General features: G+C 48.1%; 1 protein-coding gene and 1 long non-coding RNA gene across 3 annotated transcripts in view; one reads left to right on the top strand and one right to left on the bottom strand.

Moving 5' to 3' along the window:
• The window catches only part of LOC308196333 (L-lactate dehydrogenase A chain), a 93,184-nt gene that overhangs the window by 13,198 nt on the left and 64,959 nt on the right, over nucleotides 1–15,027 (bottom strand). The window lies entirely within an intron of this gene.
• The window catches only part of LOC308196339, a 45,670-nt gene that overhangs the window by 8,179 nt on the left and 22,464 nt on the right, over nucleotides 1–15,027 (top strand). The window lies entirely within an intron of this gene.

The raw sequence follows: 15,027 nt of genomic DNA, 5'->3' as shown, positions 1-15,027 counted from the left end.
TGCTTTCATTTCAGTCCCCACATTTGGGCCACACCTGAGTCTCTTTAAAAGAGCTGCAACTGGCCTGGCTCGGCCCTGAGCTGGTAACAGCCCTGAGGGGTGCCTTCAGCTTCTGTTACAGAGCTGAACTCTTCTGCTGTCCTGAGAGGGGAGGAATAACTTCACTGTCTCTGCACGAGGTACTCTTTTACATCTTTGTTTCTGTGGTGGTGGTAGCTCTGTGGGTGAGCACAAAGCCCAGGGGGGCAGAATGTGAGAGGCAGGTACTGTCCTGAGGGATTATTACGCAAAGTTCTTAAATACCATCTATATCGTATGTACTACCAGGACAACATGCTGCTGGAATGGAAATAGAGCTACCCCCAGGAAAAGCTGATGCCTTGTCTTTTGGGAAGTTCTGCTCCCTGGGCTTTTTAATTTTGTTTTAATTTATTTTATAGGCAGAAAGTTGATAAAGAAAGAGACACTTTTTTTTTTAAAGACCAAGTTCTCCCAGCTCATGCTACCTGTTAGGGATTTACGTCATCATCTGGAATGCGGTAGCTTTGCTTTAGTTGGCTGCCATGGGTGTTCAGGGGCCTGCGCTTTCCTCAGGGGCACAGGGTTGTAGCTGGAGACATCATCCTATCCACAGCAAAGGTAGACATGTGCATTGAGGTTAGATATAAGTTCAAGGCAGGAAGAAGAGGGTGATTTCTAATGATTTTTTTAAAAAGCTATTTTCTTCCATATCTTTTTTTTGTTTTGAATCCCCGTGTTTCCTAGTTGAAACATGATATACTGCACCATGACTCAGTGCTGAAGGTCTAAAAAGAGGCAGTGTTTCTGAAGGAAAATAAGACTAGAGAGACATGCAGCCTGTGTGGCTAACCAGCAGTAATCTCAAGCAGTAATCTGCTTCATTATGCAACCATAGAGAAATTATTAATGTACTCGGAGCAGGTACCAAACTGAACATCTCTGTTGGCAGCACAGCTTCACAGTGCAGGCATTGTACAGACACACAGTAGCTCTCCTCAGCAAAGAGCTCACAAATCGTAGAGTCAGAGCAAAGCAAGGAAGTGAAAGTGGAACCACAGAAAGGCAGACTGATTACCAAATACGATACTTGTGTTAGGGTGCTGTGTTTTTCCAAGAAATGTCACATGAGCAAAGACCTGTATTTCTATCAATTCAGTTTTCTTATTTACATTCAAATTTTAAATAGAAAATGAAATCTTGCTTGCCTGCAGACTGCCAATGAATCATTTTCACAGTGCTATGCTAAGCCTGCAGTTGCTGGTTTGTGGTCCCTTTATTCCTGTGTTTAGGTGAAGCTTCACCAATATTTAGCAAACTCTTGCAGGGCACAGCCTTGCTGTTTTGCAAACTATGATGAATCTTGCTTAAAGAGGAGGATGTTAGAAAAGGGAACAAGAGCTTGACTTTGAGCTGCTGTAGGGGCAGCCTTGGTTCTTGCAGAATCTGTTGTTTCTTGACCCTGAATGTAAGAAGAACAGCATGCCTGTGTCCTGGGTCACAAATGCAAGGTACACCATTTCTCACTGGCACACCAGCCTTGTGTTGATTTTCTCACAATTGTCCAGATCCAGTTGTATTCCTAGACCCTGTGCAGTTCTGTCCTTAAGAGGCAGTGTCCAAGCGTAGGTTCCCTTTTTAAAAGATACCAATGTGACAAAAAAAATGAGATGCTAGGAGATAGTGTCATTGATTCTGTGCATGTATGCACTAGAGCTGGATTTCTTGATGCTGGGTCCCCTGATCACTTCACTGCTGGTACATTTTTCCACCTCCTTTTTGCCAATTGTACATCATTCCTGTTTTGTACATCCTATGGTCTGTGTATGATTCACTGTGTGTTTGTGTGAGGTCTTTGAGATTTAATGCTGGGATGTCGGGAGGGAAAAGATACCAGCATGTTCCATCTTTCGCGCACTGTGAGGATGAACAACTTTTGGAGTGGTGACAGGGATGTGCAGTCCCTTGGTACACATCAGTTCCTCTCCATGTGGCAAGCCTTTGGACTGGCCCCTGGGGCAGTGGGGTTCACCCAGTTCTTCACTCTCATTCACTGGACTGAAGCATTTGCGGACAGGGCAGTGCCAGATTGGTAGCAAAATGTCAGCATTAGAGTTTGTGAGACACGGACAGAGCTGAGCCCAGGCCCCTGACCTCTGGGACGTGGTGCGGTATATTTATGTATGCAGGCAGGAGTGAGCTCTGCTGCTTTCTTGTGGAATATCATTGTCTGCATGTTTGGCTGCCACCAGCCCAGGATTCTTTCATTTTTAATCTTACCAATTGTTTGTGCCCCCAGTGCATGTTGAACATACAGTATAATCTATATGTTTTAACAAATGACTAATAATCTGTCTCATGGCCCCTTTTAAAATATGCTCTCTTGCAACTAGAACATCTGGGCATTTGGAGTCAATAGGGTGTTATGTTAAAGAGACACAATTAAAATATATATATATATTTTTTAAACAAGGGGCAAAAACAAACAAAAACCCTTGTGAACATTTTGTGTCTTGCATGAACTGACGGCAGTTAATTCAGTGCATGACCTCTGTAAGAGCTCTTAGGCATATAAGAGTAGCCAAAAATAGCTCTGTGGAAGGTCGGAGAAGACATCCCTTCTGCATATGGGAAAGCTTCGCATTTCTGACCTCAATCATCTATCTATATGGTAAGCAAGCAGGAAAGGCTATGAGTATGAAAATAGTCTCGGTAGGCAGGCAGAGCCTGTGTGTTGTGTTCTTTATTCATATGAACATGTATGAACTGCTGTCTGCCTTGGAGATTTTCCCACATGTGAAGCAGAGAAAGCCTGTCTTAACTTCCAACCCACGCTTCAAGGTGAGCCTAGCCAAATAAAAGCTGGATTCAAACTGTCGATAGATGAACAGCAGCAAGAGGGACCCTTATGTTTTAAAATGGAGCCATAGGCTCGCATCCAAGTGATTTTAAGCTTGTGACTGACCCTGGAGTAGGGAAGAAATTTCAGCTTGTCAGACCGAATGTTCTCTTTCTTTTGATGTCTACATGCTGAGGCAGAGTTTACGAGAAGCTTTTATAGCAGATTCCAAAGTCACTGCAGAGCACTTTAATTATTGAACAGGCAAGAGCTAATGCAGGAGGGAAGGGCTCTGTATGTCTGTGGGTATTAATCTCCCTTCCTCCCGCCCCCTCCTGCCCAAATCCTCTCGGTTAATCAGGTTATGTTTGCCCTATTTCTTCCTGGGAACGAGCAGAATGCAGCACCGATAGAAATGGAGGAAAGGAAGGAAGAGAAGGGCACACTGAAAGCAAGAGTGGGTTGCGGATGCTCCAGAAAGGAAAGCTTCCCTTTGGCAGTGTTCCCAAGATCGCAGCAGGATGCCTGCGGGCTGTGGGCTGTCGCTGTGACCTGTCACTCTCGCTGACACGCTTGATCTTGCCTCTCAGGCCGTGTGCCAAAGGACACTGAAGGGGGCTTGCCTGTCAGTGCTCAGTCCGGAGGCATTGGTGGTCTCTGCAGCCAGCAGCCCCCTCCCCAGACTCTCAGCAGCCTCTTCCAGCTGAGAGCCCATGTGAGGGAGCGACCGATGTCAGGCAGAGTGTGTTCCCCCAGGGATGTTTGCCTGAAATGCGGTGGTTAATGTGGGGGTGGAGAGGCACACACAGACACAAACTGTGCGCCGAACGCCTCTGCGCAGTGATAGAGCTTTAATTCTTGCTGCACTCATCCTCTTGAACGCATGGCTGCAAGCCACAGAAAAATAGCACAGATGGACCTGCCAGAGTAAAACGCAGCAATGAGAAACAGGGAGCCAGCACGCACACGGCCAGCATCCCTTGCCTGCTGTGCTTTTTGTGTCAGGTTGTGCTGGTGAGTCCAAGCTTCCTTTAATAAGATGGAATTTATCTCAGAGTGCTGAGATCTGGAGGGCTCTTGGAACAGGCGTGTGCCCTGGAAATGCTCTCATCTCCAGTTTTAATGGACAATACCAGACTGGGAGATTGGGGACCAAAGCTCTTCTGTGACCAGTGTTTAGATACAAAACTTGCAGCTGAAACCCTTCCTGAAATGTGTTTTTGAGGTCTGGGTCTGGGCAGGCTTAACCAAATACGTGATGTCTTATGGGAGATGTAGGTGCAGTGACTCGGGTGGTTCTGGGAGACTGACAGACACTTTAGAAGGATGTAGACCTGCATGTCTGCATCTGCAGTCTGTGTTTTGAGGTCGAATTTATCAAAAAGCTCAAAATAAAACTTTTCTAGACCACACTGTGAAGCTTCAGGGAGTTTATGCATAACCCTACTTCTCTAACGCGCAGGTTCTGGCACAGGATCAACTGATGTCAGCCTGTGCTTGCGTTTCAAGTCTGGCAGGAAGTGCCAAGCCACACAAGTGCAGCTTAATGCAGTCTTGGGTGCTGCTTTCTTTGCTGAGATCTCATGGCTCATTGTTCCGCTGCAACGCGGGTATTAATTAGAAGAGATCTTTAGCACCCCTTTTTGCTAACAGCATGGATCAGGAACATTTTTGTAGCTCAAAGCCAGGCAAATGCTAAAACATTCTTCCGAAAACATAAATGCTAGCAAACGCAGACCTGAGCTAGTAAATCCTGGAGCTGTGACATGATTTTACATGTTTCCCAGTGCACAGCAGAGCTAACTGGATGGCCGCAAACTCTTCTTCCCACAAGAATGAAGACAGACAGGAAATGAACCACCAGAAACCGTTCCTTGGCAGGGGAGGGCTGGGGAAAAAGCGAGGCGAAGCAAGCCCTGCGCTGCGGTAGAAGCAGGCCTTGCAGGTGCCTACAAGCCGATCTCGGGGCCGTGTTCCCACTGTGTGGTGCTCACTGACCAGCGTGCCTTGTGGTGTATGTCCAGGACCTGCCGATGCCCAAATGCAGTGTGCTGCCACAGCCCGGTTGATCATCTGCTGGTGCTGTGTCTTACAGAGACTTGCTTGGATCTCCTCTGTGCAGTCCCTCTTTGCAATAGCAGGGAGCAGGAAAGCTGAGCTGTTCTGCAGAGCTGCTCTTCGGTCGAACTGCGGCAGGTGGGAGGGGATGGTCACGGCATCCCTGTGCGTGAGGGAGAGAGCTGAGCTGTGCGAGGGAGGGCTTTGGTTCAAGTCGGCGCCAGGTAGGAGCCTGCCTTGCCAGCCTGCGCGTGGGAGTGCTGCCGGGAGCAGATGGCTGGCAGCCCTGCTGCTGCAGGGTTAGCTGGCTCGTGGGGAGCTGCCAGGCCTGTGCAGGGAGGAGGGCATCGTGCCCTTTGGAGGAGAGCGGGGTGTGATGCAGCAGCCTGGAGGCTTCCCCAAACACAGTAGAGTCTGACTTGGACCACGCTGCTACTCAGCCTTCAGAGATGTACCTTGTTTTCCCTCTGAGGATTGCCCAGAAGAACAGAACTCTTAAATTGTTTGCAGGTTAATGGGAGGCTTTTTCTACATCTTTCTGATACTGCAGGGTAAAGTGCTGTCAGTCACACAAGTACACACACACAACTCATCTTCTCCCCAGCCCCCGGACTAGACTTGGGCTCCCAGAATTACATGACTGGCTCAAAAAACCTGAATTTACCATCTGGTGTACTCCTAATTGTCTTTCTGTCTTCCAAAACCTTAATTCTAAGCCAGGAGCTATTTTATTTTTTTTAATGAGAACTGTTTTTGTTTGTAACTAAGTTCCAGGACTCCAGAAGGTGGAGCTTTAAGGAAAGCCTTGGGGGGGGGGGGCGGGGTTCAGCTCCAGTAGCACTGAAAGGAAGCTGAGAAGCAAAAACCTTAGTGGAGAGGATGGGCCAGAAGGCACTGAAAAGGTAATTCTGTTTGACTTGAGCAGTAGCTGGTGGAAATGGCTGCATGTTCCAAGGAACTGCATGTTACAAATGCATGGCTCATGGCATGCAAAGCAATCAAATCACGAGTTAATGACTAGACCAGTGGGAGAGGCAAGCAGGCAGTATAGGTTGTTAAATCATTAAAAAAATAAAACCACATGAAAAATCAACACTGCATTTTCAAGTTCAGAACTTGGCTTCCATGATCTGCTTTTACATGAGGAAGAAATTGGAAGTTGAAGGGTGAAGAGTCTTGAAAATATCTGCCTTGGTTTTAATTGCTAATAATGTTTTTGACGGGCAGTGGCTATACTGCCTCCAAATAGTGATACACTTGACCGTTTAAGACATTGGGCATCTAATCCATTGGAAGTCTGACTGTGCAGAAAGTACTGCTACAAAACGCCCATTGAAGTCAGGGTGCTAAAAGAAAATCTTTAAAAATGCTGATATGACAGCATGAATGAAAGATTGAATTTGGCACACCGTGTTTTGTCAGGGATGCATGGGTCTGGAGCTCATTGACTAATATCAGTCAGATAATTCTGATCTAAAATCTTTCATTCTTTCCCATATTGTTCTGCTGAACATATGACATGGAATTCGGGGAAAGAAGAATAAAATGTTAAGATTTTAAAATGTAACTTTTATAGCATATTAATGTCTATTCTCATATCTGTTTTGAGGTATCCTATGGAGTTAAGGTTCTTGGAGCTTGGATGCTTCTTGACTGGACAGCCAGTGTTTCCCCTAACCATAGTCTTTTAAAGCTGTTGCATGGTGTTTCCTTGAAGCTTTTTGTCCCCAGACAAGCTTACTGTGTTTGGAAACCTCAAGCAGAGCAGTAAGCTGTTTGTTTGATATGGAATCTTGAATGTGAATGGGGGTGTGTGATAAAGTTGGTAGGTGCCTAATATTGGCTGATTCACTAAATAGCTTGGTACATTTCTAGTACTTAGGATGCAAGCGGCTTGCTTTTGATAAAGCAGCTTTGAGAAATTCTTTGTGTCATATAGAGATGAATTGCTTTTCGTCTGATTTCTTTCTTTTTGAAGATATAGGACCTTCTAGTTTTGGTGAAACAAGCATTATTGCTGCTATCTCCATTGATAAAGAAATGTGAAAAAGAAAATTTCCATCGAGTATGGATGGTCCTGCCCAGAGCACCTGAAAATGCTTCTAATCTCTGCCCTGTAACTGGACTAAAGAAGTCATTAAAGGCCTGCTAGATAAACAGTTGCGCAAGGCCTTTAATAGGGAAATTAGTTTGAACTTTGTGCTGACACCATTTCCTGCTATTATTACATGCAAATAAATAAAGTGGGGGGAAAAAACAACATGCCCAAACGTAAGATCAGCCATTGGACTCTGTACTGCTTGATGGAGTGGCCGCAAACACACAAGAAAATATTTCAAAGTCAAGGATTTGTCTTCTGGGAGATGCTCGAAAAGGTTATCCTCCATACAGCTCTTTCTCTAGGGCTCCTTCTCTAGTTAACCAAGAGAAGTTGTTGCATGCAGCTTCAGCTCCTTTGGAAGAGCCAAACTTGGTCTCTCTTCTCCTTAGGCAGATTTTCAACTACTGTGGTTTTGGAGATTCCGCTGTGCAAGCGTGCATCCTTGCAGTGCAAGTGGAAGATAAGCTGCTTCTTCCTGAGACTTGACATGTCTCTCGCAATTAACCTGAGGACCTTCAGAGGTCACAGACATAAAAACATGGCTTCAGAGGAGTCATTTTCTATAAGGCTGAGGAGGAGCCCTTTTTTGAAGAGCTGAAGTTGGCCTTTGTTGATATTCCTCCTGCTTTTCATCCTATCCACTCTGTCTGCTATTGGGTAGTCTTAAGTATGGTGCTGGAAGTCAGCAATGATTTAAAAAAACAAAAACAAAAAAACCTCTGTCAGTGACCTAGATCCAGTGAAGTTTTCCATTATTTAGATCACATCTTGCAGATAACGCAGAAAGCTTGTGTTTGGGAGAAGGCTCTCAATTTTAGGTTGAATTAGGTAATCGTCTCTTTAAAAAGTAGGATTATTTTAGATAAAGACAGCTGAAGGGCTCCCTTTGACCACTGATACTGCTCTTTTGATTGCATGAATATGCTTAGCAGTTGATGGTAAACTTTAGAAGTGACACGTTTAAAATGTCCCAGTTTTTTGTTTTGTTTTTCCTCGTGCTGTTCTTTGGCAGGTGCAGACTCCAAAAGAGCCAAGCAGGCGGGGTGTGCAGCCTGCGAGGTCTGGGCCCTGTGCTGCCCAGTTAGACCTCAGCTCTTGCCAAGTGAGGTCAGTAGGAGGGATGACCCCGGGGTTGAATTTGTAAAGAACCAATAAGTGTTTTAATCCTGCAGAGTCCTGAGGGAGTTGGATGCCCCAAAACTTGGTAACAAGCTGTACCAGACAGGTGTGGGGCTGCACACAGGCCTGTGGCTCCAGCTCACACACCTTATGTACAGTCCTTTAGAAGCAAGAGAGCTGCCATCACATTAATGAGCTGAAAATGAGAGTAACGTGAAGTATTTGTCCAGTTTATTCATGCGAAAGAGTGAGTTGGCACAGCTACACTGATGCCTCCTGGTGCTGCCGCAGGAACAAATCCCGGCAGGAGCTTGCTCCGTCGCTGCTGGGGGGCCAAAGCAGAAGTGGGGCTGAGCACTGAGGCCTGGCAGCTGGGGGCCTGGCCTTTGTGCTGAGTTGATATTTTAGAGAAATGAGACGCTGCCTGCTCTGGCAGTAGTGCCTGGCACGGGGAGGTCCGCAGGGCTGGGACCAGCTGTGTGCGCGTTAGCAAGCTCGGGGCAGGAAACAGGGGCAGCTACTGAGCAAACGGTGCTAAGGAACTGGCATCCGCTCTGCGTGAGTGCTGGAAACTTTGCTTCTGCCTAACTCTAGTCTGCACCTGTGGACCAACGCTCACTAGTGACTGGAGTTCATTTCTGGTTTAGTTTCAGACTGGGGATATCTGTTTACGTGCTCTGAGACTGTCATCTGAACCAAAACATGGTAACCAAGAACACTTGGGAGATGTGCTTTAAGGGTGTTCCTGATGGGAGTCCGATGCTAATGTAGATTCATCCAGGACCCAGGAGCTCACAGCTGTGCTGCGTAACACAGCAATGTGTGCTTTAGAGGTGTCTAATTACAGCATCAGAGTCTGATTTCAAACAGATCAATACTTATTATTTAAAAGGGAGGTATGTTTGGAGGAGAGCAATAATGAAATAATGTGCCTTCAGCTTAGGCAGTAACACAAGTGCTACAGAAGCAGAGCTGCCTTTCTAGGCCGTGCATTGCTGTGGTGGTGTTTCTTGCCTGCCCTGATCGCTGAGCAGCTGCAGGAGGTGGAGCACGTTTGCCTAATGGGAAGAGACGGCTTTCTGTTCTCAGCCAGGGCTGGAGGGGAGAGACCTTCCAGCAGGGACAGAGCACAAAATGTCGAAGTTTGAATGCTGAGTTTCAGGTCGTGGCAGTGCTGTCTCCTGTGGAGTTAAATAGGAGTCTGACTAGGACAGAAACAAAACCGAGTGCTGCTTCTGATTATTTTTGTGAATTTTCTCCTCAATTCTGTGAGGTTTTTCTGTAGTGGAAAAAGCATCGCGTGGCCCTGCTTAGGGACGTGAAGCACGATGCTCCTGTCCTGTGAGCTGCAGTTTAAGCACAAGTGAATCAAGTTCTTGCGAAATCAGCCACTGCAGTGTAATGAGCAGCTTAACAATCCAGCACTTCTAGTGGAAGATTTCCTGGTCGCAGTCAGTTTTACTGCTGTTGAGACTGTCACATCTGATGCGTGTGTGGGCAAAGGTTTCGTAGAACAACAGGACAAGTTGGAGCCCTTCTGTCTGGTAGCAGGGGCCTGGTTCTGGCTGCCCGCTGCCAGCTGCAGCCTGTGTCTTGAGCAGAGCACCAAGCCTCCCTTGCCAGAGCCAAATCCAAACCAGTATAAGGCTGCAAAAGGGACTGGTAATGCTGCAGTGTCTTGCTGCCCACATGCGCTGCAGATCCCCCAGAAGTAGGGGCCGTGTACACCAGTGCCTGTGCTGCAGAGCTCCCACTGCACCCCGCGGTGCCTGGGGAGATACAGGCAGGGGACGTCTGCCAGGTCAGCATCACTCCCCCCTTGCTGCTTGCGTGCCTGCCTCCTTAGGGATACGCTGCTTCTGAATGTAGGCCAGTGCTTCATAAGCCTCTGTCATTCTTTGCTTGGGTACAGCAAACAACTGCAGGGCAGAGAGGGGGCCTTATTTTGCACTCGGATGGCGTGCTGCGGTAGTTTGCTGGGAAATAGCTGTGCTCAGTGAGAGGGGTGTCTCTGGCTGCTCTCCAAGCACAGTCAAACACAGATACTGAGGCTAAGGAGACCAAGCTGTGTCTCTGGGTCTCCTTTCCTTCCATCCCAGGCAGCAGAGAAGCTAGTTGCCTCTTCTGCACCTTCTCCCAGGCTTTGCACATCAAGACAAAGAGCCCAAGATACAGAGTCTGGGCACTGGCAGTGCTTTGTCCCAGCTCCCACTGCGTACTGTGCAGGGCTGCAAGGGAAAGTGGCCTTGGGAACCAGGCTGCCCACATTTAGCAGGGGCAGGCAAGTCCTGGGCTGTCTTTGCTTTGGGATCATCTTCCTTTGTAGAGCTAAATGGGGTTTGTCCACCTCATGTGATGTTTGGTCTAGAAATCCTTCCTAATACGTTTGAATGACATGAAATGCTTCGTGGGGGGGAGCATGCTGAAGAGGAGGGTTGTGTCTGAAGGGATTTGCTGGTGAAAATGGGTCTCAAATCCCTGGACAGAGATCCCTATTACTTTAGCTGAGTAGGGCCTCATGTAACGATTGGATCTCAGCTCTGACAGCTGGTTCTTGTTCTATCACTCTAGGGTTTTGGTATAAAGTTGTGGAAATCACCTAAGAATGGTTATTGTAAAATCTAGCAGTCACTCCTGTGTTCATCTTCGGACTGCTGTATGTGTTTGCTTTTGTTAAGATAAGTTGAGGAGCTGTGCCCTAGGGAGTGGCAAGCCAGGAAGAAAGGCTGTTCCATTTCTGCAGCGCCCAGGATCACCTTCCAAGTATGAGTTCCCTAAATAAGCGCTCCCCTGTCCACTGTGAAACAGCACTGGCCATCTTGAGAGACTGAGAATTTGGCGCAGGGCAAGTGACATTTTAGTAAACGGGCTTAAACCAGAGGGTTGGAAAGGAGAACATCTGATCTCTGTGTTTTCCATAGCTCCCAGTGTGCTTTTAATCAAAGCAGATTCTAAATTCTGTCAGGTCTCCTGCATTTGGAGTCTGAGTTCTTTCTTTCCTGTCCCTTTTTTGAGGGACTGCCATCTTACCCCACAACTGCCCCCTTGCTGTCCACATCTGTGCCGTGCAGAGCAGCGCCGTGCTCAGTGCTGTGCTCAGCCTGTGCGACCTGCAGTTAGAAGAGGTGCTAGCGACACAGACAAGGCTTGGGAGTCCGAGCGAGCTCATTCCCTATGGGCACTCTTTGTCAGGCACTCTTCAGTTTAATCACTAAAGTGCAGGGCAGAAGGAAGTGTTCAGCACTGGGTGACATCGTGTCACCATACAGAGCGTGCTGGGGGCACCCCCGTGCCCATGCCACGCTGCTGTAAAAGTGTTCTTTATAGTGGGGTGCTTTGTGTGGCCTGTTTGTGCAAAACAGGATGCTTGGTACTTTCCAGCTGGGCTATCTGCTATCTGGTTCAGCCTGTGCAATCTTTGCCCCCGCCGAGTGCACACCCAGAGAAAACAACCAGGCTGATGCCCGCGTCCTTCCTGGTCCCCTGCTGCTGCTGCTGCTCCATTCGGGGATCAGCTCGGGGCAGCGAGGGGCGAAGAGCACGGTGCCAGCACAGGCAGCAGGCAGGGCCCACGGCTCAGCCATGCCCGGGCTCAGGGCTTGTCAGTTGGGAAGCAGGTGACTTTACAGCTCGGCGCTTATTTCCCGAACTTCTTATCTGCAGAAGTGGGGCAAAGGTAGAAACGGGGGGAGTGCTCACCGGGAAGTGGGTGCTGCGGGGCTGTTGCATCAGAGTTGTCAGTTCTGATCACGGGACAGGCCACATGTTCGATCAAGTCATTATCAGCGACCTCTTATCTGGGTCTGCCTGTCAGCTGGGGAGGGGGAAGGCGGCAGGTTAGGTCAGGGAGGTGGGCATGCTGCTGTGATGCACCTCGCTGTTGGGCTGGAGATCCCACCTGAGGCCACTGCTCCTTGGGGGGTGCCTGGAAAGGGGCAGCTCCTGCCCCTGCCCCTGCCCCCCTGCTGATGTGTGGCCACTTCCTGGAGTAAAAAGTGTTTGGGTCTTGTCTTTTTAGCAGAAGCACAAGCTTGGTATGCTCAAATCCCTTCCCTTTTTCTTTGAAACATGCAATCCTGTTGAGCTGATGGGGACTGGTAGATGTAGGGCGGAAAAGACAGGGTATGGGCGCTGCCGAGAGCAGGACACTTTCCCTTATAGTTTAGGGGCTGAAATGCACACCTGTGAGTGCGTGCAGGTTGTGTTGATGGCTGAGTCCCAGGGAGGGGATACAGCAGGGAGCTGCAATTTCCAAGCCATAAGGTGCTTGGGCATGAGTGAATATTTGGGCACGGTGTCAAGGTGTGGAGAAGGCATCGCTGTGGCAAAGGGATGGGGCAGTTGTGTGTGACAGCTCAAAGGGCCACAGCTCGCTCCAGGGAGGCAGCGCATGGGAGTGGGGTGATGGCTGTGGTGCTCTGAGGACACTGCAGGGTGCGGTAACTGCAAGAAGGTGACCTTGTGTCAGGTGGGGCCTGCGAACGAACTGAGGCTGGAGTGGGGCTGTGCAGATGCAGGCACTCTAGAGGACAAAACTGGGTCCTGGATTAGCTTTTTTTTTTTTTTTTGGCAGGGGACTGCTTTTGAAAGACCCGGAATTAATCTGGGGTTTGTGAGGGCTGTGGGTGAGAAAGTAACAAAGCAGCCCTGTTAAAGGGGACCTTAGCAGGCAGGGAGGACAGGGCCTGTTCAGCTCCAGGCCAGTATTTCCCTTGAGCATATGCTGATAGCTGAACTAGTGGAGCAGTCAGGCTTTACCAGGATGAAGGATGTGGGGGTCTCTGGTTGGCAGAGGGGTTTGGAGGGTTTGTCAGGGTGTTGGAGAGGATGAGGATGGCCATTGCATGGGAAAGGCAGAAGCTGAGGGCACGTGGGCTGGGAAAATGCTGGCAAAGTGCCCCAGCTGCGTTCAAGTCATCTTTCGCATCACTGCCCTAACTGCTGTGGCACTTGGCAGCCCAGCCGTGACCCTAAACCTGCCCTGAGGGCAGAACAGGGCTGAACTGGCCCCCGTATCTCTTGTAGGGCATGGGGATGTGAACGTGCTGGCCTCTGTCCCCAGCAAGCTGTGGCTGCCTGCAGGGTGCCCACGGCCCCAGGCTGCAGGCAGGGAAGGCGCCCGGGCTCCGCTAGCACTGGGCTCAGCTCCGTTAGCCTAACCTGCTGCCAACACCTGCCTTGCCTCTCGCCTCTTCCGCTGCACACAGGAGCCCAGAAGGGCCCTGGTGTGTTGTTTTCTATTTAGGAGGTTAGCGAGGTGCATGGTGAATTCCCTTGCTTGTAGCATTTCAGACGAGCACTTGGATATCTTGTTGAGGGATAATGTGTTTGGAGGTAGCTGAGGGGAAAAGCAATGTCTTGAAAAAGACAGAGGTGATTGGATTAGGTGACTTCATGGTTCCCCAGGCTTTTAAAACTCTACTGCAGCAGTGCATCTGCCATTAGTTACTGGGGTTTATGGAGGAGCACCTCCACAGATGACCAGTGATGTCTCATAGCTGTTAGGAACGGAACTCCTGCGTTGTGTTTGGATGGTGCAGCTCTTGCTGCAGGGTAAGATAGAGCCTGGGAACAAGTAAAGAACATTGCATCTCACTCTCTGAAACTGCTGCAATACAAAGGCTCCAAATCCACTTAGGGTGCTGCCTGCAGGTAGCAGCAATGTTGGATAGGTTTTTCCCGTGAGAGAAACACAGGATGGATAATGGCAAACTGAATCTTAGGCTTTCTGGCTGTCACCTCCCCTGCTTACACAGTGACTTTCTGGATAAGGCAAGTGTTTGATAGGAGCTTTGGCAAAGGATAAGGTAAGCTTTCTAGCCAGCACAGCTTCTAACTTGAAGTGTTGTTAAGGATGTAGTTAGTGTAAATATGGGCAAATACTTGCAGCTGTAAAAACACCTTAAACAAGGGAGTGGGGAGTAAGTCACATCGTGCTCTGTCACACTGCACAGTTGAAGATCACAGTCCTAAGAACTATGAGTATGCAAGTAACTGCTGGTAGGAATGGCTCCACTGGAACAATGTAGCTTCCCCTCCTGGCCTGTGCTAGAGCTCTAGTCGTGAGAAATGGCCCAGCCCTTTTTGTGGTGCATCTAAGAATTTTCATCTGCTGAAATTCCCAGGCTGCAAATAAGCTGAGCCAGACTTGTGTTAATATCTGCTTTTAAGATATCCTGTCTCCATTACTAGCAAAGCTCAGATTTGAATGGCTGACAAAGCAGCCTGTGCAGCTCTCCTGGAACAGCAGCTGCTCTATCAATGTATGGAACAAGCTAAGTATTAATCCATGGAGACTTAAACTGGCTTTTGTATGAGCAGGAACAGGGGCACAGTAGGACCAGTGATGGTGTGAACTCCCCACGTAGCAGAAAAAGCTTTCAACCTCTAAAAATGAAAGAATTTAACAGTAACTGTATTGTAACCCTGCGTGAGGGGACAGCTGAGCTAGCACTAAATGCAGCATTCTTTTATTTTAGACTTGTATAGACTGGTTGGGATTTGATTGAACGTCAGAAAATACACAGCCTAAGCACTAGAGAAGACTTGACTTTAGAATTCAGTAGGGTTTATTCTACAAATCTTAGATCAATGCCAATGATACAAGTTTTATGAATTCTCATTAAAAATACAAGTCAGTATAAAGATTCCAATAGTAATATAATGCATGATGATTCCGTTTCAAAACTTAAGGAATGAATCTGGGTTTTGGACCATGCTACAGAAAAGGGGAATACAACATAGGAGAAAATATTTAGTTGACCTCCCTTACTGTAGGAGGGGCCTGTGCCTTATTGCCACAATACCTGAAAAAGCAATATGAAGTGCATAGCAGCCTTGCCTGTACAGTCTCTAGGCAAAACTGTTGAATTTAGCATTCTCCTCCTTCTCT

Source organism: Anser brachyrhynchus, assembly GCF_964034855.1.
Source record: "Anser brachyrhynchus genome assembly, chromosome: 5".
NCBI classification, from domain to species: Eukaryota; Metazoa; Chordata; class Aves; order Anseriformes; family Anatidae; genus Anser; species Anser brachyrhynchus.
This window is presented reverse-complemented; position numbering and strand designations above follow the sequence as displayed.